Genomic DNA, 5,535 nt, shown 5'->3' with positions numbered 1-5,535 from the left:
AGGAATGCCGCCTCGTCAAGACTACATCCAGCCCAGTCGTATCCGGGTCGAGCAGACCCGTACACCCCCTCCCCCGCCCCCCGGCCGGCTCCAGCGCCCCCCGCACGACCACCCCGCTACGTACATTACTTCCCAAACTAGGCGTAATAATGCTCCTACCATACAGACCTCTTAGCTATGGATTTTCTATAAAATTCTATTACCCACGCTGCCGAATTAGAATTTGTTGTTTTAACTCAAACTTTATCTAATCTGTGTTTTTATCCAGCCAGTAGCGATTCTATTTTCGAATGAAAACATTACTCTACAGAAATTTGCACAGAAATTTGCCTATCTATTTTTTATCTACGATATATTTTTTTTTTCGGCATAGTTTATGAGTTATGACTATCCATTATTAATTAAAATACCTATAAGTATTATTAGGAATAATATTTAGTAGAATAAGATAATTTTAATTAAGAATTTTCTAAATTAAAAGTATAATAATATGAGCTATGTTTATAAATATACTATGTACAATACTGATTTTGTAATTCCAAAATAAAATATTTAATAATAATATAATATTATTTAAGATTTATAGTCTGTCTGTCTGTATCATGAATGGTGACTGATAAATATTTAGGATTAATTATTTGGATAAAGATGAATTTGAAAATCGATATAGTTAAGTATGTAGGTACCTCATCTGAAATGGGACACGAAAATTTAGAAAGTATAAATGAATATTGTATAAATACTAGTATTATTTAATTGATTTATAAATAAAGTATGAAAAACTAAGTCTTGTTATTTGATTAGCTAAAAAACTAGATATTTAAAGAAAAAAAAAAACAAACAATATCAAAACAGTAACAACCCTACTGCTTCAATGCTGCGTAGGTTATTATTTCATCACAGGGGATTAGTCGCTTTACTGTTCCTTCTGCCTACTGTGCATGTGGTACAAACGTTCGTCTGCCAACAGCCAAACCGCTCACATACACAGTACACACACTGCACACATCACATCTCGTCCGTCGCGAGTCGTCAGTCGCGACGCGCATCAGTCGTAATTCGTAACTCGTGCCTAACTGCCTAAGCAGTCGTCGCGGTACCGGCAGCAGGGAGAGCCGCGTTTTCGCGATCTTTTTAAAAATGACACGAACAAATTGCGTTGTGTACGGTTGTTTGAACTCGTCAATAGCGAATCCAGATCTATCATTTTTTAAACTTCCTGCTAACTGTGAAAGGTAAGAATGATGATACCTACATATAATGTATATAATATTATATTAAATATAAGGGAAGGGCCGAATGTGGTTTGACCTATTCCGAACTTAGGCTCTGGCTGACCATTCGATTAAAAAAAATGTGGCCTAATTTCTGTTCAATTTCGCGCGCTTTCTGCAGAGCGACATGTCAAACGTCGTGTGACGTGTCATGCCTTTTCGACGTTACTTCAAACATATTAATTGTAAAACGTGATTTTTTTTATTCAGATTCAGATTACAATTTAAAAAAATCATGAAATCACTGAACTGATTGTAATTCCAAAACGTAAATGAAACAGGCTTAGGATAATATAATTTTTTTATAATATTTTGTAATCACTCACTTGGAATTGTTGTAAACCTTCACACCTTTCATAATGAAAATGACAAATAACAAAAAAATATTTCGTTATCTTTTTCAGACGATCCGAATGGCTTCGTTTGATATCTCGAGAAGATTTGATGAACAAACCACCTCACAGTTATACTGTATGTGAAATTCATTTTAATTCTATGCATATTCTATCGGGAAAGTGTCGCAAAACGCTCAGAATCAATTCCTTACCATCTCTTCATCTACCAGAGTTTCTAAAAAAAGATGCACAGACCTTAACAGAAACTCCGAAGATGGTTGAAATCTCTACACAGACGGACCAGCTTAAATTAGCATACAGTGACAGTAATCAAACTGCCAGATCTCTTTCAATGGATTCTCCCGGGAAAAGAAAGCAAAACTCCTATGTTTTGGAATGTGGAAAAAAAATTAAAACTGATAAATCGGAAAAATATCAAAGGGATCAATTCCATGAGTTTTGTGACAAATATCTAACGAAAGAGTTAGCTGTGTTGATAAAGGCACAGACTCACTTAAAACATCGTTCTACCGGAAATAGATATGACCAAAATTACATTATGTTTTGCTTAAATTTATATTATAACAGTCCACAAGCTTACAAGTTGCTGCAAAGTATGGTATGCCTCCCAAAGCCGGAAACATTAAATAAGCATAGAATAAGTACCAGTAACATCTAAAATAAACGACGGACTTATGTCAATTCTGAAAACTAAAGTCGATACCATGAGTAAAATGGAAAAGAACTGCTCAGTTGTCATTGACGCCATGGGTTTAAAGACTAATTTATTTTATAACTTAAAGCAAGATAAAATAATTGGCTTTCATGAAATCGATGGAGTACAGTCACCGGCACCTGCCAGAAAAGCTTTAGTCGTGATGGTTCGTGGGATTTTTGTCAACTGGAAGCAACCCGTGGGATTTGCATTACTCTCTGAAAGTACAAACTATGACGAGATCGCTAAGTGGATTGATAAACTTTTGGAAAAACTATTTGAGATAGGACTCAACATTAGAACATTTGTCTCCGACATGGGATCTGATCTATTCAACATTACAAAACATAGATTTGTTACAATTGAACAGCCTTATTTCTTCATTAATGAGAGAAAAATATATTATATTTTTGATGCACCACACCTCATAAGACTGATTCGCAACTATTTCATTAACTACGACTTCCATTTCCGTGACCGTGTAGCTAAATACGAAAATATCGTTAAATTTTATGAGAATGACAAACAAAAAAGCATTAAACTTGCACATAAATTGACGAATAGCCACATCTATCCAACAAATTTGGAAAAGAGGAAAATTCGCTATGCTACTCAACTTTTAAGTAATTCTGTTGCCGCTGGTATATCCACTTACGTAGATTTTAATCAGATTGAAGAGTCCGGCAGGAGCACCGCTGAGCTCATTAGAAATATGAACAATTTGTTTGACGCATTAAACTCATTAAGTCATAACGATAGCAATGAACACAGAAGAGCATTCTGTGGAAAAGAATCTCAGATAACTTTCTTCAAGGAAATGTTGACTTTTTTTCAAGATGTGCAGTTGATAAATCCGAAAAATGGAAGAAATATTACTTCATCTGCTAAGTTTATAAACGGCTTTCAATTAACAATTACTTCTATTTTAATGTTTTTTGAAGATTTAAAGTCAGAAGGGCATACGTTTTTAAGTACAAGGAGGCTCAATAAGGGTGTACTAGATAATTTTTTCGATCAAATTAGAACCAAAAATGGTCCAGTAACCGCACCCACAAGCAGACAGTTTATATCTGGTTTTCAAAAAATATATTTTTCCAGTATAAAAAGATCTCCAAAAAAAGGTATTTGTGATTTGGGAAAATTCCTTACTCGTGCGATCAGACAACTGACTGACGAAATGTCACACAAGAAACGCTTGGTGTGTGCATCGAAGACTTAGATAACGTTGAAATTATGAGCTCAGAATATAATCAAATGAATATTACCCAAAACAACTCACTATTTTATGTATGCAGTTATCTTCTGAAAAAATGCAGCGAGCGTCACAAGATTTGTCAAATTCTGAAATCATACGTGAAACCAAATCAAGCTAGCCTCAAGTTTAATTCGGAAAAGCGATACTCAAGATACAGAAAATACAGCAAACACGTCAACCAAAGCTTACTAATTGTCCCACCAGACGATTTTGTTGAATATGTCCAGAAATTAGATGACCTATTCTGTTCCTACTTTAAAAGAGAACACATCAATTGTGAAGTGGTTGAATCTATTTACAAAGAATTCAACTCAATTAGATTTATTTTACCCTGTCCATGTTTCCCAACAGGCTACTTAAAAAAGCTGTTCATAAGAATGAGAATTTTTTACACTATAAAATTGAATAATGAAGAAATGAGGCGTAACAGCCGAATTCATTTTACTATAAATAATTTGTCATTTGAATAAAGTGTATAATAATATGAAGATTTTGTTATTGTAATTTGTTTCATATTAATACTGACTTTATTTTAATATACCTATATGACGACGAAGACTTTTTCTAGAAGACGCCGGATCTGCTGGAGGCATGAACCTCGCTATCATGGCTTAGGTTTGCCAAACTTTGTTCCAATAAAACAATTGTGTAAATATTTTCTTCTTTTTATTTCCAATCGCTCTAATGCCTTGTCCTCGATTAAACCATCGAGCGGGTATGCTTTTTATATAAACACGGAACATTCCATTTGTTCAATTGTTAAACATTTTAAATTTTAACATTTGTTTTTAAATTAATAAAAAGTAAACTTCAAATGAGGTTTCATTCCGGCCACAAGTATTATTATTCTTGTGATGGAACTTCCCGCCGACATAATATCACAGTATTACAATATTATATTAATAATGTAAGATCATTTTCAAATTTTTGAAAAATGAGAGAAGACAAAGTTGTGTTATCAAGCTAGTGATATTACGTACCCGTTTAAACATATTGTTATCCATGAAAATGCCTACCACGTAACTTGGTCTCATAAAATTTTAATTAATGTTATTTTTAATTTGTTTCATTCGTGTAAAAAAGCAATTATACCATGTAATTTTAACAAAACAAGGGGTAAATGTGGGACAAAGGATGTTTTAGTACGAGTAACTCAGGGGGCATACCTTTTATTATATTTCATAATAATTATTTTTATAACGTACCTATTACCCTGGTCCCTGATATAGTGATAAGTGAGATACCACTTTTATTGCTTTTCCTTTTACGTTAATATTGTTTAATTCGCAGGTACGTAGTCTTTATGTAATTTGCCACAGATAATGTTGTACGTAAACCCAAGATACAGTCTTACACCTAGCTAAAGCTCACTAATTCCTATTATTTGCCCAAGGCTGTTTCAATATAACGTAAAATATAATCCCTAAAAACCAACATGGATTGTAATTTGTAATTGTTCATTATTACGATATTCTTTTTAAAAAGGCCCAAGGCGAAATATTCTCTCTCAAGCTCTGACATAATCTATGTAAAGATTAATTATATTTCACTAGCTTGCTGTCCGCGGGTTTATCAATCCATGCTTTAAGTAAATAAATAAAAATAAATAAAAATTGTTTATTTCTTTTAAACAAGTTTTCATCTCGGGTTGGAGGTAAGTGCCTTCATTTAAGTGACAAATTTCACTTGTGTTAGAAGGCGCTTCTCTTCCATAACAATTACTAGGCATTAACAATTAAAAGAAAGCTTAAAAAATAAGGTAATACATAAAAATAAAAATACTCTAAAAATTGGTAGAATGGATGCGTGTGTGTGTGTGTGAGTGTGTGTGTGAGTGCGCGTGTGAGTGTGTGTGGGTGTATGTGTGTTCGCATGTTGTTGTTTGTGTAATGTACGTAAGAATTAAAGAAATGTGTTTTTTTTTTTTTTTTTTATTTAACATCTTCATTTTACTCC

The sequence above is a fragment of the Colias croceus genome, chromosome 19 (assembly GCF_905220415.1).
Source record: "Colias croceus chromosome 19, ilColCroc2.1".
NCBI lineage: Eukaryota > Metazoa > Arthropoda > Insecta > Lepidoptera > Pieridae > Colias > Colias croceus.
The sequence above is the reverse complement of the archived record's forward strand: the minus strand, read 5'-3'. Positions refer to the sequence as shown.